The sequence below is a fragment of the Dermochelys coriacea genome, chromosome 4, assembly GCF_009764565.3.
Source record: "Dermochelys coriacea isolate rDerCor1 chromosome 4, rDerCor1.pri.v4, whole genome shotgun sequence".
NCBI classification, from domain to species: Eukaryota; Metazoa; Chordata; order Testudines; family Dermochelyidae; genus Dermochelys; species Dermochelys coriacea.
In genome coordinates, this window is record NC_050071.1 from 84190635 (window position 1) to 84216670 (window position 26036).

Here is a 26036-nt window from a genome sequence, read left to right on the forward strand (position 1 = left end):
TAAGCTTTAGCTGATTCAATGAACAACCTAGGATTTTTCACAGTGCTCCTCATTCATTCATTTTAAATTCTCCAGCCTTAAATCAAATGTTCTTTATCTATATGACACTGCCAACTTGTGTATGACCCATAACAACTTAAGAGGCATTACAATTGTAATCAATAAAAAGAATGAGAGGTGCCACAAGTACTCCTCATTCTTTTTGCTGATACAGACTAACATGGCTACCACTCTGAAATCGTAATCAAGACAATTTACTTGTATGTGAATTTCAAAGAGATGTATTAGACTAGCAATCATTAACCCATTCATTTGTAGTAATAGAAATCAAGGGTAGAGGTTAAGTGTATTTGTTTCTGTTTACCTAAAACTTCTAACACATAAACAATGTAACCAGATTAGCTTGTAGATACTAATTCCCATTCAGGTCTTAATTGCTTTACATTATGTATGCTAATAGTTTGGTTAACTTTAAGCTCAAGAGATACTGCAGGAAATTAGAAAAGGAGTACTTGTGGCACCTTAGAGACTAACAAATTTATTAGAGCATAAGCTTTCGTGAGCTACAGCTCACTTCATCGGATGCTCACAAAAGCTTATGCTCTAATAAATTTGTTAGTCTCTAAGGTGCCACAAGTACTCCTTTTCTTTTTGCGAATACAGACTAACACGGCTGCTACTCTGAAACCTGCAGGAAACTAATAACTTTATCTACATCTTGTCAACTGTTTGAAATGGTGACAGGTTTCAGAGTGGTAGCTGTGTTAGTATGTATCAGCAAAAAGAACAAGGAGTACTTGTGGCACCTTAGAGACTAACAAATTTATGCTCAAATAAATTTGTTAGTCTCTAACGTGCAACAAGTACTCATTCTTTTTTGTTTGAAATGGACCATCCTGATTATCGCTACAAAAGTTTTTTTTTCTCCTGCTGATAACAGCCCAATTTAATCGATTGGTCTTGTTAAGAGTTGGTATGGCAACCCCCATTTTTTCATGTTCTTTGTATACATCTATATTTCTATATCTATCATATATTTTCCTACTGTATTTTCCACTGCATGCATCTGATGAATTGGGCTTTAGACCACGAAAGCTTGTGCTCAGATAAATTTGTTAGTCTCTAAAGTGCCACAAATACTCCTCGTTCTTTCTGCTGATACAGACTAACATGGCTACCACTCTGAAATTTATCTACATTGTCTTCCATTTAACTATCTCTGTTATAATGACCAGCTGTTGTTTTATAGTGTACCCGGATTATCAGTGTATGCATAGTAAGTAGGATGTTAAATTCAAAGTGATGAATTGTCAGTCATGTGCTGTATTCAAAACACTTAACAGCCTGTTTCAGCTATACAAGTGAAACCTCAGGCCTGATCCTTTCATCTCTGGTCTATTTTTTCCTTAACAGGAAAAATCTAAACCATAGGACTGTGGTCCCCATGTAGATACCTGGATAATTTTGTAATTCTCATGGAAAAACTCTAACAGATTATACACTTGGACTTTTCCAGAAAGACTTTTACAGATCAGCAGCCTCACCATGTCTGTTATGAAATTGACCTAAGGTCACACGTTTACACATGTTTGTATGTATATTGATCTCTTAACCATTTATAACTTTCTTCTTTCTTTTTCCTTTTTATTAATCTTAAATTTAGTTATTAAGGATTAGCTGACAGCATGATATTTGGGTAAGATCTGAGATTCATATTAACCTGGGGATAAATGTCAGGTCCTTTGGGATTGGTGAACCTTAATTATGGTGAATCAGGTTTTCTGTAACTTCTCACTATATTAGACTTGGTTGTCTAAATAGGCTGGAATGCCTAAAGGGGTTCTTGTTAACCAGTGTGGTACTACAGAAGCTCTTTTGTTACTGGCTTGGTGAATCTAACTATAGAATAAACCACCAATTTTGGGGATTGTCTGCCACATTTCTTGCGGTCTCCCTTCAGTGTGGCATCCTCGGTGTGGCCCATCCAGGCACTCAGTCACAATCTATCTTTAAACAAACAAATGAGTTCATGGTTTTCTAAGCTCTCTCTACTGGTCTACAGCATCATCATGTGGCTTTTACTTTAACCTTTAAAATCCAATGATAGCCCAAGATATGCGATAGATTTTATATATAGCCGGCAGCTTTTAGGATCTTTTTGATAAGAAAGAAGATCCTTTAGCTAATCTGAGGAAGCCCTGAATATATTTAACTTATATTTTGTGTTTTATTAGTTGGTAAGTTAATAAATTCTATGGTACGCATTATAATGTAATAAGTAGAGGGAAAAGGAACTATAAGAATTATTTTCTTGAAAGAACTCTTTCCCTCCTATTTTTATTAATTCTAGGTAAAATTCAACCAAGTGTGGAGTCCTTGCTACTCCCAGTAAAAAAAACACAATAACGTGCTGAACACCCCTCTGCACTGGCACACTAGAAGGCTGTATTGGCTATACATGGTCTGGGAATTCTCCACACAGGGGGACAGCAGAGGAGTAATGTTGAGCTGCTATCCAGCTCTATGCTAATTCTACCTGCACTTGGAAGTATCCTCACGAAGCCACTGATGATAGCTTTATGGGCACTTTTTGTTGTCACAGTAGCTTAAGAGGATGGAAGAGTACTACAGCAAGGCCAAGTATTTGCTCCTAAATCTTTTGCTTTGGACCCAAGTTTAAATCTGGAATTATTCTTAAAACGTGTGGTATCATGAATACTATAGTCTGTGTATAATTTAATTTAAGAAGGCATATGAGATGGGGGTGTCTAGTATCCCTACTTTTCTATACTCCTCATATTGAATATTTGAACTATTGCCATTAGGTAATATCCAATTTTAATTATCGTGTAAATGTAACATTTCTATATTCTATATCAATGTATTTTGATACCTGTGAAAGTTATTCTACTGTACATCAGTGATGTTCTTCAGCTATGGGGTGAAAGTTGTTGTTGGAAAGTTAACTTAGAGGCAGTACCAATAGGAGATATATATCAAAGGATTCCATCCCATGATTTTGAGGTAAATTAGTCTCTGCTATATTTCTAATACCTTATCATGAAATGATTACTTTAATATATTTGTAAAGCAAAATATATCTACATTAATACAAAATATTATCATACATCTAATTTGAAAAAAAGAAATGGTAATACATCCTCTTTTATTGGGAGGATGAATATATTTTATTAAAATAAATATCCCACCTTATTTACTGTACTCTTTTTAGATTTTTGTAATCTCTCTACTGTGAAGAGAAGTTAGATCAGATGTACAAATTTTATACTGAGAAGAGAAAAACAATGATAACCCTAGACAAAATGGCAATTATCCAAAACAGATGGCGGCCTAGTATTCCCTAGTTGACAAACATATAATTCATCATATTCCTTTTGTAATGTATGATAATGGCTCCATTATAATCCATCTGTAAACTTTTATCATTCACATGCCATCAAGAATGATATGCTTCATCTTAGATATCCATATAATCTCCCTATTACTACAAATTACATCCAAATTGTCACTTACTAAAAAACCAGCCTGTCAGAGCAATTACCAGTCACACATGGCATAAAAGACAAGAAAACATCTTTAAAACAACTGTTTTGTGTTTAAATTTAATAAAGGTTTGAGATTGTCAAATAATAGGCTCAAATGGAATTATTTAATCAAAGTTGATCCAATTAATACAGCACTATACCTAATACAGAAAGAATAGACACATTACCATCATTGGTCTAAGGTAAAGAGCTGGTCTCTGTGTCTGTCTCCTCTGGCTCTGGTGGGATAATTGCAGTTTTCATTCCCCAACCTACCTTTCAAGTCCTCTGTCTTTTATAGAGTGTGAGACAAAGGGCTTGTCTTCACTCCCAGGGAGATCAATGCTGCTACAACTGATGCAGCGGGTGTTGATTTAGCGGGTCTAGTGAAAACCCGTTAAATCAATGGTAGAGCACTATCCAACCAATGCCAGTACTCCACCTCTCTGAGAAGAGTAAGCCTAAGCTGACCAGAGAGTGTCTCCCGTCCACACAGTGCAGTTAAGTAAGTCAACTTCAGCAACGGAATTCATGTAGCTAGGTTTGCGTAACGTAGGTCGACTTATCCTGGTAGCGAAGGCAAGCCCAAAGAAACTCCTTTCTGGAGAGAACATTGCTTTCCCATGGTTAATTACACTGTGTGTTTTGTTTTTGACATTTTCAAATGACCTAATTACTCATGAAATTTCTTTTATGGTATCTTTAGGTTACATGATTGATAAACTAAAGGGAATTCTACTCTGGTCATTACTACTGACAGCTGTGACTACTAGCAGTTCTTAATGCATTAAAAATCATCTGTCAATGGATCCTTTTTCTATCCATTACAGAAAACATCCACAGAGCATTATTAAATCATAGGTACCCCTTATCAAACACCCAGTCTTGTCAATAGCATATGGCTGTAGACACTTTTTGTCAATTTGAAAGGTTTTTTTCTTAGACATCTATATTGCCACCGATGTGGAGGCACCAGCCATAATGAAGTACAGCCTAACACTTGATCACATGAAGTTCCTGAATACAGGTCACTCATATGTTAAGAACCAATAACCCAGCCTTAGAATTCAAACACACTTTTTGCAAATTTCATAAAGATTCTGAAAGAATAGTTAATATGTGAATGAGTTTAATGTACAATAAAAGATGACTAAAAAGGTTCATATTTATTAACAGGTACTAATATAACAGATTACAAGTAATCAGTCTCGCAGCTTCTATAGTGGGTTCAAAAGAGTTTTCAACAACAGTACTCAATAACATACATAAATGATGTGTAAACAAAGGGTTAAAGTAGATGAAAGATCATCCAAAATTAAAACATATGCTCATCTGAACAAACACAATTCTGGAATTACTAATAAACAGCTTTACATAAGCCTCCAAATTATGCTCATTCGGTAAAGACCTGCTAGTTGCTGTCAGTTCAGCGGCAGCAAGTATTAGAATGTTTAATCAACCCCCTTACCCACCAAAAAACCTATCCATGCAAATTTAGGGCCTGATCCAAGTCCTGTGAAAGCTGGATTGAACCCTGAAAGATGATGGTTTGGAAAGGAAAATAATTTTTAACATTCACACAACAATCTTAATTTTGTGTCTTCTTCCCTCCTGCCCATTCTCCACATATGGCCCATGGAAACCCCTCCCTGGTTCTACACAAAATCTTCCTTTGTCTCTTACACAATATTGTAATTAATATGTGTATTTGCTGCATAGTTTAAACTTCACCCACCCTATTGTACTGTATACTTAGCAGGCTGGGCACAGTTATTGCCTCATGTGTAATTTCACATTAAATCCCATCAGTATCAACGCTGGATGCTGAGTAAAACTATATGATTGATATCTAGTGGACTACTTACATAAATATGTGCATAACTTCTACTCATGAGTCTTCAAAACAAACAAACAAAAAAGGGCATTGGTATAAGAATAGCCAGCTGAGAAACTGCACATTTTGTGAAATTAAAAGAACAGTAGGCAAGATCACATGAGTGGAAGTATAAATAAGCAATAGGAAATTCAATTCTTTTTGTGTCCTAAGGGACACTATCACTGAGGCAAAATGGATAACAAGTCTACTACAAAAGAAAGATATAAGTAAAAAGAAGGTTTCAGAGTAGCAGCCGTGTTAGTCTGTATCTGCAAAAAAGAAAAGGAGTACTTGTGGCACCTTAGAGACTAAACAAATTTATTTGAGCATAAGCTTCCGTGAGCTACTGCTCACTTCATCAGATGCATGCAGTAGAAAATACAGTGGAGAGATTTTTATATACTCAGAGAACATGAAAAAATGGGTGTTACCAAACACATTGTAACCAGAGTGATCAGGTAAAATGAGCTATTACCAGCTGGAGAGGGGGGAAAAAAAAAAGCCTTTTGTAGTAATAATCAAGGTGGGCCATTTCCAGCAGTTGACAAGAACGTGTGAGGAACAGGTGGTGTCCATTAAAAAGAAGAGGCCAATGGGAAGCAACAAGACTATTATAAAACAAGGCAGGAATTGCTGTCACGAATATGAGACAAAACACAACATTTTAATAAATTAAATGCAAACTGTAAAATAAAATATAGCCAGTAGAGAGAGTCAATTGAAATGTTTTGTAATTGCATCAAGGGTAAAAGAAAAACTAGGAAGGAGTTTAAATAAGATTCGTTGAGAGATTTGCAGGAAATTAATAGCTAATGAGAATTTGAGCAAGACAATGTAGGTATTTGTAGGTTTCTTCTCCATCCTTTCCACAAACTAAAGAGCTGCCACTCAGCAGCATCATTGGATATTCGTTGTAGGTTTTTGAAGAACTGCTTGGTGAAAATGCAGTCAGAAGTAGTCATCTTTAACACCTCACTAAATACAGGAGAAGGGGAATATCATAACCATGTTTAGAATAGAAAAGAAGGGAAAGTGAGGAAAATGAAGATCAGCTAGACTAACTCCAATGCCAATTAAAATACAGGAATAAGTAATAAAGAAATTGATCTTCAAGCTCTTCATTGAGCAGCCTGACTAATACTAAGTAACGATAAGCAGCATGAGCTCAAAAAGAATAAATCAAGCCAGACAAACCAAATAGCGGTATTATGCTGTTACTGAAAAGCAAAATGTGTAGTTTTAAGGCATTGCTGTATTAGGGTAAGTAGGTGTGCGTGGGGAAAAGACTGTATCACGGTAGCAACTTCCAGGGGCACTGCACCATAGGCAGAAGTACCTTCCTCCAGGAAATTCTAGGGACATGCAGGCTGGAGGAAACCCCGTTATACCTCAACAGTGAATGTAGAGTGTTTTCCCTCCCATTCCAGCCTAGTCTCACTACGCCCTGCTCTCACCAGCAAGCTGAGCTCCATAGCCTGCACTAAACTTTCCTTCTTGTTGTGAAACAGAAACTAAAGAACTGAGGTTGTCTCTGGCCTCTGTACATGCTCACTATCTAGGCTCTTGGGTACACACATTTATTAATATGAATACAAGATTTCTCTCTTCTCTCTCTTCTCCTACCCCACTCTGTAAGGATTTACTTTAAGTGTGTGGTTCTGTGGGGTTACTGAGGGAAGGCTATGTGAAAAATTATGGAACAGATCCTCAAGGAATCCATTCTGAAGCACTTGGAAGAGAGGAAGGTGATCAGGAACAGTCAACATGGATTCACCAAGGGCAAGTCATGCCTGACCAACTGATTGCCTTCTATGATTAGATAACTGATTCTTTGGATATGGGGAAAGCAGTGGACATGGTATACCTTGACTTTATTAAAGCTTTTGATACAGTCTCCCACAGTATTCTTGCCAGCAAGTTAAAGAAGTATGGATTGGATGAATGGACTATAAGGTGGACAGAAAGCTGGCTAGTTCATCAGGCTCAATGGGTAGTGATCAATGGTTTGATGTCTAGCTGGCAGCTGGTATCAAGCGGAGGGCCCCAGGGATCGGTCCTAGAGCCAGTTTTGTTCAACATCTTAATTAATGGAGCTGGATGATGGGATGGATTGAACCCTCAGCAAGTTTGCAGATGACACTAAACTGGGGGGAAAGGTAGATATGCTGGAGGTAGAGATAGGGTCCAGAGTGAGCTAGACAAATTGGAGGATTGGGCCAAAAGAAATTTGAGGAGGTTCAACAAGGGCAAGTGCAGAGTCCTGCACTTAGGATGGTATATTGGTCTGCATTAGTAGGAGCATTGCCAGCAGATTGTGGGAAGTGATTATTCCCCTCTATTCGGCACTTGTGAGGCCACATCTGGAATATTGCATCCAGTTTCCCCCCCCCCCCCCCACTATAGAAAGGATGTGGACAAATTGGAGAGAATCCAGTGGAGGGCAACAAAAATGATTAGGGGCCTGGGGCACATGACTTATGAGGAGATGCTGAGGGAACTGGGCTTATTTAGTCTTCAGAAAAGAAGGGCGAGGGGGGATTTGATAGCAGTCTTCAACTACTTGAAGGGGGGCTCCAAAGAGGATGGCGCTTGGCTGTTCTCAGTGGTGGCACATGACAGAACAAGGAGCAATGGTCTGAAGCTGCAGTGGGCGAAGTCTAGGTTGGATATTAAGAAAAACTAGTTCACTAGGAGGGTGGTGAAGCACTGGAATGGGTTACCTAGGGAGGGGTGGAATCTCCATCCTTAGAAGTTTTTAAGGCCCAGCTTGACAAAGCCCTGGCTGGGATGATTTTAGTTGGTGTTGGTCCTGCTTTGAGCAGGGGGTTGAATTAGATGACTTCCTGAGGTCTCTTCCAACCTTAATCTTCAATGATTCTATGTGAAAGGAGTATTTTTAAGGTGTGTTCTGAAGAAGCTAAAAATCATTGCCATTCTGCTCTTTTCTGACACTGAGTTCCACACTCATAAGTCAGTTACGGAAAAAATCTCTGAATCTCTCTCTCTTGTGCCTGTAAGTCTCACTGTTGAAGTTCCATTGCCATAGTGGAAAGAGTTGACATTGGAGGTACCGTGAAGTGTTGTAACTGTGTCAGCCCCAGGACGTTAGAGAAACAAGGTGGGGGAGGTAATATCTTTTATTGGACCAACTTCTGTTGTTGAGTGAGACAAGCTTTCAAGCTACACAGAGCTCTTCTTCCAATCTGGGAGAGGTACTAAGAGTGTCACAACTACATATAAGATCAAACAGATAGTTTAGCATAAATAGTTAGCATATATTTTAAGGGACCATTAGAGGTTATGATCATGCAGGATGAGGCAGTCTCTAAGGTATCTTGAGTCAATACCTTAGAGCAGTGGTTCACAACCTTTCCAGACTACTGCATCCCTTTCAGGAGTCTGATTTGTCTTGCATACCCCAAGTTTCACCTCACTTAAAAACTACTTGCGTACAAAATCAGACATCAAAATACAAAAGTGTCACAGAACACTCTTCCTGAAACATTGCTTATGTTCTCATTTTGTCTCTATGAAATTTTAGTTTGTACTGACTTCGCTAGTGCATTTTATGTAACCTGTTGTAAAACTAGGCAAATATCTAGATGAGTTGATGTACCCCCTGGAAGACCTCTGCATACCCCCAGTGGTACATGTACACTTGGTTGAGAACCACTGCCTTAGAGTGGTATTTCTCAATGACCAGTCTGTGGACTGGCGCCAGTCCCTGAGTTCTTCCTGACACAGTTTAGAAAGGCAGCAAGCTGATCCCTGGTATCAAAAAGGTTGAGAAACAGTGCTTTAGAGTATTATATATTCAAGATTTCTTTCCGAAATTTCAGCTGATATTAGCCAGGGAACAGTGATGTGCTCCCAGAGGCTTATATTGATTAAAGAGATCTGCTGTTTCAATGGGGGCTGGTTTTTGTTTGTTTTTGAAGACCAGGGTTTGTATCCTAGGTACTGTGCATTGCAGTAATCAAACCTAGAGTTCATACAGCTGTAATTTCCCCAATTCCTGTCAGCAGTTGCTACCGAGCAACCACAGGGGGACCCAGCCACTGGAACTGTGCTGTAGACCTAGTCGAATTTTTTTCAGGTTTCACTGAAAAATGAGGTCTCGCAAAGAATATTTTTTTTCATTTCTCAAAACAAACAAGTTGAAAGTAAATGTTTAGGAAAAGTTGCATATTTTTAGATTTCAGAGTAGCAGCTGTGTTAGTCTGTATCTGCAAAAAGAACAGGAGGACTTTTAGAGACAAACAAATTTATTTGAGCATAAACTTTCAAGGAAGTGAGAGCTCACAAAAGCTTATGCTCAAATAAATTTGTTAGTCTCTAAGGTGCCACAAGTACTCCTGTTCTTTTTACATATTTTTAATAATTCTCAATTTCAAATTGTAGGAAAATGCCTTCCTTCTCTCAATTTTTAACTTCCCAGGGGTCCTTTTTCCACTGGAAAAGTTCTTTAAAAGTTTTTGTTAAATTTTTCTCCCTGTGATGGAGTATATATCTCACCCTGGCTCTGAAAGAGTTAACGGGAGCAGGAGAGATTAATTGGGGCACCTGGTTGTATGTGGAGGGTGGTCCAAGCCCAGCTTAAAATGAGTCCCATGTCAATGAGGAACTGAGTGATTACTATGCAGAGAGGAAACCCAGAACAAGAGGGGGCTGAAGGAAGAGGAGGAAAGAATTCTGCAGTCTCTCTCTTAGCAGTAGAGAGTGGAGAGAGAGAATGGCAGGATTGAAGCAGTTTCCCAGGGGGAGAGTTGGCCTTGGGACCTCTCTTGAGTAGAAAACCTGTCAAGAAGCCAGGACAGAGACAGAAAAGCCCCCACGGTAGAGTATGGACTAGTGGTGAGCCCTGGCAAAAGGGCAGGATCCAGACTTCTTAGGGAGAGAGCCCTGGGAGGTGTTCAATTCAGGGATGGAGCAGCAGATGTTAAGAGAGAAGCAGTTAGAGCCTATGGAGGGCAAAAAAGGGTTATTTTCATTTGGGATTTGTTAGACTGCAGGAAAAAGCTCTTCAAGACCTGGCCCTGAAAGAAGGTTGGATCTAGAGAGGCTGTAGAGGTCTGGAAGATAGAGATGGCTTGTAGCCTGAGAAGAACACAGGGTATACAATGACCCCAGGAAGAAAGGGCCTGAGGACAGGCTGAGGTAGGAAGAAGCCCAGGGATGTAGCAGGCAGTATGTGTGAATAGACAGACTTTGCCTGCTCACTTGAGTGTCCCTGGGCTGGAATCTAGAGGAGAGGGTGAGCCTGCGTTCCCTACAAGCTATTGGGGAAGGTGGTGTGAAGCTCTGATATAAGGGGATAAAGACTTTTGAAAGCCCTAAGACAAAAGGGTGTAAGGATCCTGGGGCCCACAATTGGGAGCTGAAGACCTGATGTAAGAATATTGAAATATTGTTGGCGGGACTATAATGGAATGGGAGAACTCATAATGACCAGGCTGAAGAGCAGAATCATGAGAAGAAGCAGACCACTGTAGTGCTACAGCACCTGTCATCAGGGGCTGTCAGAGGGGGAAAGGCTTATGCCATACCCAGCCATAAAGGAGTGTGCCAGCAGTGTATGTACTCTTCTAGATCCCTCTTTTCCAGTACAATGTGAAAAGCTAAACAAGTCAGGGAAAGGGAGGTGTTTCCTATTTTTCTCTCACTTTTCTGTTGGAAAAAGTGTGAAAGATTAAAAAAAATCCTCCACTCTTCTCCACTAGCTTAAAATAACAAAAAACCTTTTCTCTTCACTTCCCAGAAAGGAAGAAAGGCAAAAAGTAAACAAGTGAGAAAAGGGAAGATGGGGGGGAATCTGAAAACTGAAAGGTATTTTGGTTTACAATAAAAAAGAAAAACACAAATTTCAATGTGAAAGCAATCAAATGGGTATTTTTGTTTGTTTTTTGAAAAAGAATATTTTTTCTCAGAAATAAAATAGGATTTTTCAACTAGGAATAATGTACTGCCAGGAAACTTGGGCCAGAGGCAGCAGAATTTGGCCATGCAGAAGGATAGAGCAGAAGGGAACTTCAGAAATTCCACTAGAAAATCCTCTCAGAATTTTCCAGCCTCTCTGATTTTCACCATGACTTCCATGCAGGAATTTGGCTACTGTGATGTGCTCTTGCTCCACCTCCAGCAAATCTCGCACCCTCCCCAAAACTTCGCAGAACTTCTTCTGTGCACAGTAGCAGCTCACTTGTGGGATCTTTGGAGCAATGTTCTCCCAGACAACCAATCTCTTCCTCCCCACTTCAGCACTGACACAGAGGTACATCCTCAAAAGGGAATTTCTAGTCCTATAAAAACATATCAGTGAGAATGTAACCAGAAGAGGGAAACAAAATTATTTGAAGAGTTATTCTGTGTTGTACAGCACATAGCACAATGTGGTCCGGATCTTGATTGTGGCTTCTTGGTTCTACCATTGTATGTACCACAAAGTAACAATGACTAGGACAGATGATACCTTGAGATTGATGAATAATTAAAAGTGAGTAACTTAATCAACTAATTTTTCCTGTTTTTCCGCTAGAAACTTGTCCACGAACAGACTGATTTTTTTCTCTCTCGCATTGATTGTTTTTTCAAAACTATTTAATTATTTCTGTGAGTAATCCTTGGTCTGGAGCTTGCTTGTGAGCACTTTAATATGAATATTCAATATTTGAAATTCAAATAATTTTTGATTGGATTGGTCATAGATAAAATAGCGTGTTTCTGTTCTCAGAGTATTTTTAGAATCAGGTTACTGGGGCATATATGAACATAAAATGAGATCTCATGCTTGTAGCCTCTCTGACTTCTGAATCAAATGTGCTCAGTACTGTACAAATATTATTTTACAAAATAAAGCTCTATAAGTAGATACATAAATAACCAATGATACCAAAGCATTTCACAGATGAGGAATATGAGGTTGAGATGGAAAAACTGAAGCACACGGGTCACTCACTCAAAATCACAAACCAAGTCAGTACAGAGTCAGGAATAGAATCTAGCTGTCCTGACTTTGCTGACCAGATTCTCAACCCCTATTTTGCCTGCTTTGTGCTGCATTAATGAGACAAAACAGGCAGAAAATTAAATGGACAGTTGAGGATTCCACTGACAGCTCTGTATGTGTCATAGACCTGACATAGCTGAATTTGTCCGATTGTGACTTTTTACCTCAATGAGGTTGGTGGTGGCAATGCAGAGCAATGATAATGGGTGCAAATACAAACTATTTGCTTTGTAAAACGTTGGTGTTTAAAAAGATTGTAGAAATCTGGGAGACTGTTATAAAGGTATCACTCATCCAGCAATAGAGGTATGCCAGGTGCTTTAGAAAAGGTATAGCAAAGTCCCTGCTTCAAAGAATTTGGAATCTAAATTGGACATATGATAAAACAATAAATAGATTAAGCAAGATGGTGAGAGCAGACTACCAGCAAAAGAAAGGTACACTAAATAAGCAGGATTTAAGGAGAGGTTTTCAGAGAAATAGGGCCTGGTGCTAAGCACACCAACATCAGTGGGTATCTTCCCCACTCCAAACCCCCCCATTCACACACATTGATTTCAGTGGGCTTTGCATCTGACCTTTGAATTCAATCAGGGACACTCTGCACAATGGCATTTAAGCCTATGCTTAATTACTGTGCTGAACTGGGGACTGGAACAGGAAGTCTTCTCTAATATATCACCAGAGTTAAAAGACGCCGAAGACCAGCATAGCCATTTGCAATAGGGCCATGGTCTACATTGCAGGTCTCTGAAAAGTGTGTGAGTCAGTGGTGGTGAATGACACAGAAGGCAATGGAACAGAAGGAGCAATAAAACCAAATGACTCTGTGAATGCAGTGTCTATACTGTCATTTTGTTATGCAATGTTGTATACATTTTGTTTGCCACAATACAACCAGCCCTCTTACTCCAGTTGTGCAGTGGAATGATTCCACTAATTAATTTTCTATATTAAAACAAAGAGTGGAAAAGATTGGCTTAATTTGCCCTTGGAGCTGAAGTGTGCAAAACAAAAACATGGACGATTACAGACAAGAAATGCTGCAAATTGTTATGAAGCCATGGCATTTTGATTTAAAAAACCAAAACCCTAGAATACAAAATTAACATGGTACCCATTTTAATAAATTAAAAACTTGCTAACTGATAGGCCTCAAAATGTAATTCTAAAGGGGGAATTGCCATATAAGTGGGTGTGTTTCCAGTGAGGTCCTGCAGGGATGAGTTCTTGGCCCTAGGCTAGTTAATATTTTTTATCAACGACCTGGAAGAAAACAAATCACTGATATCGTTTGCAGATGACAAAAATGGGGTTAGTGGTAAATAATGAAGAGCACAGGTCACCGACTTAGAGTGGCAGTTCTCAAACTGTGGGGTGAGCCTCCCAAGGGAGGCACGGGAACGTGTCAAGGGAGGCATGAGCTGTGTGCTTTTTTTTTATTAAGAACTCTGGCTGTCAGACCCGGGTGGCTGGTGCTCATGCAGAGGAGCCAAGCACATCCAGGAGGCAGGGAAAAGGGGGACAGATGGAGCACCACTGCCCCAGGGCTGACAGCTGGAGCACCCTCAAGTGGGCTCAGGCTCTCCTCTCCACCCCCACCTCCAGTCCCTCACCTGGAAATGGCAGGGCTCCAACTGTCAGCCCCGGGGTGGCACCAGCAGCATACAGAAATAAGAGTGGCAATGGGATTCTAAGTCTGTTGTGAACAGTGATATTGAGAAATATCACTTTTCACATTGCCTCCCTTACTTCTGTGGTGCTGCTGGCACAGTGCGCCTTCAGAGCTGGGTGCCTGGCCAGCAGCTGCTGCTCTCTGTTCTGCCTTCGGAGCAGGGTGGTGGTATATATACTTGGGGGACATAAACAAACAACAGACACAATGAGGGGGGGGATGAACAATTAAGTTTGAGAGGCACTGATTTAGAGCAATCTGGATTGCTTGGTAAATTGGGTGCAAGCAAACAATAGTCATTTTATTATGGCTAAATATAAATTAATACTTCTAGGGACAAAAAATGTTAGCCATACTTACAGAATGGGGGACTGTATCCTGGGAAGCAGCAACTCTTATAAAGATTTGGGAGTCATTGTGAATAATAAGATGAACATGAGCTCCCAGTCTGATGCTGTGGCCAGAAGAGCTAACAAGATCCTGCGATGCATAAAAAGGGGAATCTCAAACAGGAGTAGAGAGATTATTTCACCTCTGTATTTGGCAGTGGCATGAATGCTGCTGTAATGCTGGGTCCAGTTTGATGCCCACAATTCAAGAAGGATGTTGATAAATTGAAGAGGGGTGAGAAGAGCCACAATAATGATTAATGGTTTAGAAGGCATGCCTTATAGTAATTGAGTTCCTTGAGTCTATCTAGTTATCTTACTAAAGAGAAGGTTAAGGGGTGAGTTGAATGGGGAATAAATATTTGATAATGCACTTTTCAATCTTGTAGAGGAAGGCATAACACAATCCAATGGATGGAAGTTGAAACTAGACAAATTCAGTCTGGAATTAAGGTATAAATTTTTAACAGTGAGTAATGAGCCCCTGGAAAAATTTACCAAGAATTGTGATGCATTCTCCATCACTGACAATTTTAAAATCAAGATGGGCTAGTTTTTCTAAGAAATCTGCTCTATGAATTATTTTGGGGAAGTTCTAAGGCCTGTGTTATACAGGAGGTAAAAACAGATGATCACAGAGGTCCCTTCTGGCCTTAAAATCACCTGAGAGATTCATAGATTCCAAGTTGCCAGTATAGCTAGAACAATAGTGTATGCTTGTAAGTCATACACAGGAAAGATAACAAGCTCAACTGAAAGAAAAGGAGTACTTGTGGCACCTTAGAGACTAACAAACTTATTAGAGCATAAGCTTTCGTGAGCTACAGCTCACTTCATCGGATGCATTTGGTGGAAAAAACAGAGGGGAGATTGATATACACACACAGAGAACATGAAACAATGGGTTTATCATACACACTGTAAGGAGAGGTTTCAGAGTAGCAGCCGTGTTAGTCTGTATTCGCAAAAAGAAAAGGAGTACTTGTGGCACCTTAGAGACTAACAAATTTATTAGAGCATAAGCTTTCGTGAGCTACAGCTCACTTCATCGGATGCATCGGATCAGTAGCTCACGAAAGCTTATGCTCTAATAAATTTGTTAGTCTCTAAGGTGCCACAAGTACTCCTTTTCTTTTTACTGTAAGGAGAGTGATCACTTAAGATAAGCCATCACCAGCAGCGGGGGGGGGGGGGAGGAAAACCTTTCATGGTGACAAGCAAGATAGGCTATTTCCAGCAGTTAATAAGAATATCTGAGTACACAGTATATAATGAGAGACTCTGTTTTCCAGCTAATAATGCTGCAGTCCCACTGTTCTTGCACACACAAGTCTTATGGCCTTGATAATTTACAGGAAAGACAACCTATTCAATACTGGAGACAAGGTTCAACAAGCATACCCAGAGAAAGCATCCCTCAGCCTAGAATAATCTAATCTGTGTTACTGCTATGACACACAACACATCTTATCTCCTGAATGTATGGCTAGAAAGGACAAGTTAAATATCTAGCAAAGGACCCCATTCCATAATGTATTTGAATTGGCACTTACTTTCCTCTCTCAACCCTTTGTGTTTGCTTTCTTTTGTTAAACATTGTACGATCCAAGCAGGTATCATCAGAGGGGAGACCATATGAGCTGAATTCTTTCATAGTCACATCAGAGTTGGGGAGATAATTAAGGGCACAAAAGCATATGCGGCTTATTGTTCTCAGCACAAGTGAGACATAAAGCCCAGCTAGTTCCCTTTGTGGGTACAACACACATTTATTTTAACATGTCACACGAGAGGGGTCACTCACCTCACAGTGCAGTATTGCAGTCCTTTCCCTGCTCCTGGTGCCCCCCTGTAGGCCATGTGCCTGCCTCTGCCAGTCTTCTGTGGTTTGGATTTTGGGAGATCACATAGTCAAAAATGAACCCCCTTCTGATGTAGCACTGATTCCAATAACTCAGCAGTCTATCTTGCTCATCAGGGTCTTCAGGCCTTAGATCAGGCTTCCAAATGAGCCCTGTGCCCTTTGGGTTATGATTAGGCCTGTCCCCCACTTCTCAGGGTTTACATCACTTAGATGGTGAGGGAACCCTGGCCCATCCACTACTCCAGGTTCTAACCTAGGGACCCTATAATTAGCATATTTATATGCCATATTCCATGTCCTTTAAGAACAGTTGGCTAGATTTTAATTGTACCTGCTGTTATGGATTCAACCCTGTTCCCAGTTTAGTGGTACAAACTCCGTGAAAATGTGGTCATCTGCAAATGCTGGATTTTTTAACTAGTCATTAGATGTTAGAGTATGTAGTCCTACCAGCTGAATTTTTAAGCAAATTCACTTATTTAATAGTATTTTCCATTCTTTAGACTCTGACCATAGTATCAGCCTAGTATCAACCTCAAAGTCAGGCTAGTGTTCAAGAAATGGCTTTGAGAAATTTTGGTGAAAATCTTCTAGATAACTCTCAGATAAAAAACAGTGAAATTTGCTTGTGGCTATAATCCCTTTACAATCTGGCTATAGATTACCAGCAAATAATTCCCTGGGGGCATGATTTTCAACAGCCTGGAGCACTGTTTTCTAGCATTTTAATCCTAGATCAAATATGCAAATACATGAGAAAAGTGCTGGACCCATTCTGTTGATTGATGCCTTGTCTTTTCTTCCATTGAAGTCAATTACAGTTTTGCTGTTTAACTTCAGTAGAAACAGACCCTGGTCCTTGTCAAGGTTCCTTCCCCACTCTGAACTCTAGGGTACATATGTGAGGACCTGACCCTACGCTTATTTTTACCAGCTTAGGTTAAAACTTCTCCAAGTTACAAACTGTTTTACCTTTTGTCCTTGAACCTTTATGCTGCCACCACCAAAGTGTCTAACAAAAATAACAGGGGAAGTGCCCACTTGGAAACATCTCCCCCCAAAATATCCCCCCAAGCACTACACCCCCTTTCCTGGGGAAGGCTTGATAAAAATCCTCACCAATTTGCATAGGTGACCACAGATCCAAACCCTTGGATCTTAAGAACAATGAAAAAGCATTGTGTCCATGTGTCTTGCATGCAAGAAGTCATAGTATTAGTGGATAGGGTATAAAGATTGCACATTCATTCAGATAAAAGACATAATTTGCTCTGAAGCTATTCACAACTGTTTTTGTTTCCCTGAATCATTCATAGGAGTGATTTTTTTCTTATTCTAAGGAACATTTGCGAAATGTGAAAGTCCCACATATATTCATGGAAGTATATGTTATCACATCACTGGAATTATCCATACAGTCATCTTCAAATCTCCAATTTTTGTCCTGTTAATTTAAAAAAAAATCAGCCATCCAGTCAGGAAACAGAAACAATACCATGTGATTTAGGTGATCTATCACATGCCTCAAACAGATGCTAACTGTCAAGACCTAGTTGCAGTGAATAAGTTCAGGAAGAAATCATCTCTTGAAATAATGTTTGTCTTCAAGTGTGTGGAATTTTGTTTTCTACCTACATCTCATAATTGCCCTCTTAAATCCCCAGCACCCTTTCTTCACATCAACCACATTCCTCTAAAACAGATGGATGAAGACAAGACCCAGAACACATTCATATTGCAAGATTTCTATCACCAACTTTTGAATAGGATTGGGCCTAAACAAACATTCTGGATCTAAGCACCCATGGATTTGGGGTGTTTGGATGATGTTCCTAAACTAATTACTATCAGTGTTTCTGAATCAACTATAGGTTTCAGAGTAGCAGCCATGTTAGTCTGTATTCACAAAAAGAAAAGGATACTTGTGGCACCTTAGAGACTAACAAATTTATTAGAGCATAAGCTTTCGTGAGCTACAGCTCACTTCATCAGATGCATTTGGTGGAAAAAAAAAAAAACACCAAATTTTTCCACCAAATGCATCCGATGAAGTGAGCTATAGCTCACGAAAGCTTATGCTCTAATAAATTTGTTAGTCTCTAAGGTGCCACAAGTACTCCTTTTCTTGAATCAACTATGACACCAGTTTTCTATTCTGACCCCGGTAGAGGGGTGCACTGGTATAGGAGGGCACATAACTGGAGCACTGATGCACTCTGCCATTTCTCAGCAGGCAGATGGTCCCCTGTGGCCTATTGCCAGTTGATGTAGGTTAGTACAGCTCCTGGGCTGTATACATTCAGGTCACTGCCGTGGCTGGAACTGCCCAAAGTAGCTACAGGCAGCTCCCTAATGGATTATGTCCATTTCCTGTGCCAAGTGGACCTTGACCTATGAGAGAATCTGGCCCTAAGAGTTATTTTTGCTTACATCAGCTAGGGTGACCAGACAGCAAGTGTGAAAAATCGGGACAGGATTGGGGAGTAATAGGCACCTAGATAAGACAAAGCCCCAAATATTGGGACTGTCCCTATAAAATTGGGATATCTAGTCACTCTAACTTCAGCAAACACAAAGAGTTATGGGATACGTAGCATTAGTTAATAGAATTATGGTATAGGCTAAAAGAATGAGTACTTGTGGCACCTTAGAGACTAACAAATTTATTTGGGCATAAGCTTTCGTGGGCTAAAACCCACTTCATCAGATGCAAGGAGTGGAAAATACAGTAGGAAGATATATATATATACACACACAGAGAACATGAAAAGATGGAGGTTGTCATTTAGGCTAGTTTAGACTATATTGCTGTTACAATATTTGTGCTTAATGTTATTGGTGTTTTAATGCATACTAATTGATATATATGTGTATGTGTTGACTAATGTATGCTGGCTAATATATATATATTGAGATAATACATATAGACAGATAGACAGACAGTGTATTCTAGTCAACATAGTATTATAATTCTAAAAATGTGGGTCAGGAATCAGAATCTCAGCAGGATCCATCAAAAATACCTTGTCTTCTTGGGCCTGCTTAAAGAGAGAGTTCAAAACATGAGTCTCCTTTACAGGGAATTTCTATTTGCTGTAACAAAATAGGGAAATTTCAAGTTGAAACATCATAGAAAATTGTATCTGATCATTTTCATATATAGAGTAACACCTAGACCTTACAGGTCCTAGATTCAAAATTATGTATACTGAAATTATTATTGTAACAGAATTACAAACTCTGGGATTTTGGGTGTAAGGGGCATCTCTTATCACTCACTGGCACTTCAGAGAAGGGTTTTTGGATTAGTTTAGGTGTAAACTTTTGTTATATTTTATTAATATATTTGACATAACAGCATTATTGTTAACCTACATACATTCATTTCAAGTTTGAAATTGTTATAAATACTAAATTACTAGTAATATGAGACTAAAGAAATGTAAAATTATTAGAAAAACGTGTCTCTATTTTTCACTGTGGACTTGACAGCATGTGAAGGGGCACATCTGTGCTCTAGTAGAGAGGAGGCTAGTGACCTCTTCTGGGCTCATCCAGCACTAACCAGTGCATCTGTGAGGCTTGCTCTGCCTGAGGGCTGAGGGGCAGGGGGGTGGAGACTGGCTTAAAAAAGGAAAGCCTGCCACAGAAAGGGGTGGTGAACAAGAAGAAGACTACTGTATCTCAGAGACAGCTGAGCACAGACAGATCAGCCAAGAGGGAGACAGTTGCAGCCCTCACAACCCCTGAGACTGCATGAAACAGGCATGAAGTTCGGTGACTCGAGAGGAGGGGCTAGAGGCAGACCCTAATTAAAGACACCATATCAGCTGATAAATCAAACCCCAAAGGCCTGACCCCAAAAGACTGCCTAAGAGACAGTCTTTGCCTTTCTTTTCTTTTACTCTGAATCCCTTCTCTCTCTCAAGGGAAAGAAGGAGAAAAGGACCTTTTGTCTGTTTTTGCTTGATTAACCCCTGAGTTACAAACAGGGGGAGGACATTGCAAACACCTTGAATTGTGACCTGGTGGGGATTCAGGGGATTCCCAATCCCCCTGCAGCACTTATTAGCATTGTTCACAACTTATCACAGAATACTGCCTAGAAGCCGCAACTAATGTTGAGGGCCTGTACATAAGCACTGGTATGTAGACACTGTACAAACACATAGTATGAAGCAGTCCCTCCCCTAAAGAGTTTTAAATCTAAATACCCAAGACAAAGTGTGGGAGGGTAAATAAAACCAGAGGGATGTAATATGACCAGGCCAAGGTTACACAGTAGGTCATTAGCAGAGCCAGGTCTCCTGAGGTCCAATGCCTTATCCACAGTACGATGCCACCTCTCACACTTTGTACGATCAGTTTCTCTTGTATGGTCATTTAGTCATTTTCCATTGTGTGTGTTGCTTACTCAGCAAGTTAGGAAAGAACTGCATTTTAAATAATGTGATTATAAAACATACCCAAATCGGCAGGCGAGTCAGAGGACGGTGTAATGCTTGCAATAACTTTTAGCTGAGTTTCAAAAAAAACCTGATTTGATTACAAGTGCATAGTGTCCTTTAAGCATTACTGAAATTGAGAGCATTTTTTGTGCAATTTTAGTGTCAAAGGAACCTGTTGTGTTGAGAAAGAAGTCTTGAAATAAGTCTGTCAGAATCAGTCTGATTGCCTCTTTATTTATTTGGATCACTGCAGTACCTAGGATCCCCATTTATGGACCAGGACCCCATTGTGGTAGGTGCTGTACTAATACAGAACAAAAACAGTCCCTTCCCTAAGGAGCTTAAAATTGAAGTATAAGGCAAGAGACAACAGATAAATACAAACAGATGGGAGAGTCCAAGTAAAAACAGTGAGACAGAGTTGGACAGTATGATAGGCAGCAGACTCACCACCCTCCTATTGTCAAGATTTTTGTAGGCATAGTGGCAAAGGGAAGTTTTGAGGAGGGATCTGCATGCAGGTGGTCAGGTGAAATCTTACACCCACTTGGTTCTTCTACACTGGGTGAAAGGACTGGAGCACTGTAAAGGGGCTCTAAAAACCTCATCACCACTCAGAGGAAAATTCTTCCAGTGTAGAAATGAGGGTAGGCAGTGGCAGGCTGTCCTCTAAGGACCCCTATGCAGCCCTTGGCATAAGGGATATGCCAGGTCCCCACTGGGTTGGAAGGAGCATATCATGTGAACTTGCAGCACATAGTGCCTCAGAGAATCTGGGCACAGAGAATCTCTGCCAGCCACAGGGAGCCAAGAACAGGCTGCTGTAATTTAAACAGTCCCCCAAGGGCTGTCTAAATTATGCCAGGAGGCCATTCCAGCCCCCTGACCAGCACAGAATCAGGTGAGCACAAGGGTGACTTTAAGCCATTTTAACCACACCACCTACTGGGCTGAGTGGTCTGTGCTGTGCCTCTTTGAGCCAGAGGGTATAAGCATAACTAGATTCTGGAGTTAAAAGTAGCTGCAGGATTTAGGTATTGGAAGATTTACACCACAGACATATGCTCTAAAGTGCACTAAGCAAACTCTTAGGATAGGAATGGGAAGAACATGGGCTGTGATGTGTCCCAATTTTGTTTCAGGGAATTAAGAGTAGACCCTTTCCTGAAAAGCAGAGTGGAATTGTTGGTGTTATGTAACTGTTGACCAGGGCTGATTGAAGCTGCAAAAGAGCTGGTGCATTCCCAGGTTAGCACTTAAGAACATAGGACTAGAAAAGATCTCCAGGATTAGTGAATCTAGTTCCCTGCTTTTGCAGGTAGTCATACAATCCTATTCATAAATGTATCTAGCTCCATCTTAAAACTAGTTAGGTTTCTTGCCCCCACTGCTCCTCCTGGGAGGCTGTTCCAGAACCTCATTCCTCTGATGGTTAGAAGCTCTCTTCTAACTTCCATCCTAAATTTATTCATGCACAGGTTATACTCATTTGTTCTTGTGTCAACAATGTAGTTTAGCTTAAACAGCTCTTTTCCCTCCCTCATATTTACTACCCCACCCTCCGATGTATTTATGGAGAATGATCAGTAAAATACCTACCTCAAAGACTTTAATAATTAGATTAGAAATTTAAAATCATCAGTACACGTTTAAAGTTCACATTTAAGGCACTGCTTTCCTAATAGATACTTGATTTTTATTAAGTAATTAATAATATGTGGTCACAAACAGACAGTATGCAACAGCCTCAAACCCCAGTATCCAACTAGATAACCAACCAGAGGCTCTAAACCAGATGAAAAGAACATGAAATGTACCATACTCAGGCCAATGGAGAGTTTGGACAGGAGTATCTGACCTCCTTGGGTTCATGGAGGATTAAATCCTGCATAATCTTCTTAAATGACATATCAGAGAAACTCCTGCATATGGAGATGAAGCATATAGGAGCCCAATGGGGTGTGGGGGAGAGAAAGGACCACTAGTAACCCTATCATTGTGACGTTGTCTGACATAAGAAAAGGATATTAAGAGAGATGAAGAAACTATAAGGAATTTTTTTCTATCTTTTGAGACCTGTGATCGAGGCAAACAAATACTTTGTTTCTTTTAAAAGAAGGCTTTTATGCATCAGGGTTCAGAAGTCATTTAATTTAATCCCAGTGAAGCTGCATGCTACACTTGGGGAATATAAATAGTGCTAAATCTTTGTTAGAGAAGATGTCTCCTTGCAGTGATGAAGATGACCAATAAGTGTTGAAAATTTCCTAAAAGATAGGACTCTGGCATATTATTTGCTTAGTTTTTCTACTTGGCTCCCTTAAATTTGTATACAGCAGGGGAAAAAGGGGGAACAACTTTTAAAGTTAAATCCCCTTCTTTCCAGAACTGGATGCTGCATGTTCTGTATTAGCAAGATGCACGATTTCACTTCATCTTTTGTTCTGTTTGGGGTTCTTTGTTCAAATGCTGAAAAAAATCCCATTTAATTGTGATTAATGATTTCATGCCGATTGTTACAGATTTAATTAGTTTTTCTGGTTTCATACATGGATGACTAAGCTTCCTCCACCCCCAAAACTTTGTATGGACTATATTCAGACAGAGTCCTTTAGAGGGAATATTAGCTAGCTATTTTAAATCTTGAGTGTTGAGAAATAGGCTTAGCCACCCTCAAACAGCTGTATCTGGATATACTTCTGAGCATTTATCCCACTAAACTGCTGTTATTTGGAATATTTTCATTTTAAAGGGTAGGCTGTCTCATTTAAATGTGTGTGCTCAGCTGTAACACTAGCAAATATCTGCTTTCTAAAATTTGGCAGTATGGTTGAAGCAATGGATCTGTATTAGAGTTTAGTTTGGGGGGTAAAAAAAAGCCTCAGTGCTTTGGATGAAATGGGAGCCTGTGAGAGTGCAGGACTCACCTGCACCTGGTCATTGGGAATTAGCTCTTTTCCAGCCTGGAGCACCCTCTGCAGGCCAGTGATCTGCACAGCTCCAGCCCCTGTGTCCCTCATAGACCCCGCTGCCCTTTTCTCTGTTGTTCTGCCCCCTGGCAGTACCCCCACACTCTGCCTCTGGTTCTCCCCTTCCTGGGGAACCCCCAACCCATTATCCCCACCTTGCCTCAATCTGGGCTACTGCCAATCACCAAGCCCCCGCTCCCTGGGGCAGACTGCAGTGTAAAGGCCACTCATCATAGGCAAGGGGGTTCAGACCTGCTACCTTCCAGTACCAATATGGGCCTTGGACCGAGCCCTACAGCCTGGGGAGTTGCCAGCCTGGAGGGCCCCCACTCAACCTGCTTCCCCATCTGGCAGGCAGGCAGCCAGGCCCTACTCTCTCCCAGCTTGGAGAGAGACTCCTTGGGCCTCTGGCTCACAGCCTTTTTATACAGGCCAGCTGGGGCCTGATTGCGGTGTGGCCCAGCTGCAGTTGCTTCCCCAATAAGCCATCCCCAGCCACAGCCCTCTCCAGGGCTGCTTTTAACCCCTTCTATTTTAAGAGCAGGGTAGCCACCCTGCTACAGGGCCCTACAAATAAAATATCACCGTATATGCTTTTTATGTCTATACAACCAACAATTAAAAAAAAGTATTCTGACTGAATGGAGAGCAAGGAAAATTACATATACAAGTATGGAAGAGAACAGTTGAGGGAAGATTGAAGGTATTTTAATATTTTTCTCAGTTCACAACCTCTCAGTGAAATGTATATGTGTAAAATTTCACATGCATATCTATCCAGAATGCCCATCACCATGGTAATTGAGCTCCACTCAAGCAAGGATACCAATAACCATATTTCTCTTCCTTCCTTGTCAGCAAGAGATTACAGTTTATTAATATTAAATATCAATGTGAGAATGTTGATGTGTAAGAGCCCCTTTGAGCTTAAGCTTGAGTGAAGAGATAGGTAGTCATTCTTATTTCTTCTGACAACTAGTTCCAGAGTCTTGGTCTGGCTCCTGTAGTCACAGATAACTCTCTCTCTTGGTTGATATGAGGAACATAACTGTCATGGATCAGTGTGGTTGCACAGAGAAGCACAATCTCTTAGCACTTGTCTCCACTTACCGGAGAATCGACGTGTAGCGATCAATCAGCCAGGGGTCAATTTAGTAGGTCTAGCAAAGACCTGCTAAATCGACTGCTGATCACTCTTTCGTCGACTCCAGTACTCCACCAGAACGAGAATCGTCGACTTACCTTATGCGAGAGTTTCTCCCATCGACCCAGCACAGTGTAGACACCACAATAAGTCAACCTAAGGTATGTCGACTCCAGCTATGTTATTCACATAGCTGGAGTTGTGTAACTTAGGTTGACTTTACCCCGTAATGTAGACCTGCCCTAGAGAGCTCTGTTCTATCCGTTGGACAGCTTTCAAAAATGAAAACAGAAGCCTTGAAATAGATTTTCTGGTATGCAGTTAGAATGTAAAAATTCAAATGTCATGTATAAAAACCATAAAAACTGAGAGCATTTAGCAACTTAAAAAAAAAGTGAAATAATAGTCACAGCATTAAAGTTTTGTCTTTTTGTTTCATTCCATATAAAAAAAATACAGTCAATGGAGAGTTTAGGATCCTTACCTAGTCTCCAGCCCCATACTGCAATGTGAAGTTTAGGATCTTCACATAGTCCGTCTCTACTCTTATTTCATAGATGCTCTGAAAAGCATGCGAGTTTCTGTCCCTGGCTCCCTCTGCATCTCTTTACCCTTCCAAGTTTCAGAGACCCACAGGCTCCCCAAATCTCCCCCACTGTATGCTACTGAGGGGAGCAGTTTGCAGGGTTCTCATTACTTGCCTGGTTCTCCTGCATTTAAAAAATACCCACCACACAGACTTTATACAATGAACATCACTATAGAGTATCATAAGGCATGTTTTTGTAAAGTAGTATTTTGGTTTTCTCTCTCTAATTTTCAAATGATGGCCTAAGCCTTTGATTTTTTTTAGGGATCATGAAGTTTTACACTATAGCTGTATTTTAGCTAGTTAACTCCTCAAATGAGTTACAGAAACAAGGTGTGGGGAGGTAGTATCCTTTTTTGGACCAACTTCTGTGAAACAAGATTTCATGCCATACAGAGCTCTTCCTCAGGCAACACTGCAAACTCCAATGTTAGCCACTTAGAAACTATACTATTGAAATTCTTTAAGCCTCTCCAACTTCAAAGAGCCACTAACCCCCTCAAAGTAGGCATGTGCCCTAGTACTAAAGAC

The 26036-nt window shown here is 40.3% G+C and overlaps 1 long non-coding RNA gene across 1 annotated transcript; it reads right to left on the reverse strand.

Moving 5' to 3' along the window:
- Positions 1 to 551: 551 nt before the first annotated feature.
- On the reverse strand, positions 552 to 24328 carry LOC122459854. The gene is made up of 3 exons (XR_006280807.1): positions 24189 to 24328; positions 20097 to 20101; positions 552 to 585 (listed from the first exon to the last, which is right to left on the reverse strand). It is a non-coding gene; the product is annotated as an uncharacterized LOC122459854 (long non-coding RNA).
- Between the last annotated feature and the right edge of the window lie 1708 nt (positions 24329 to 26036).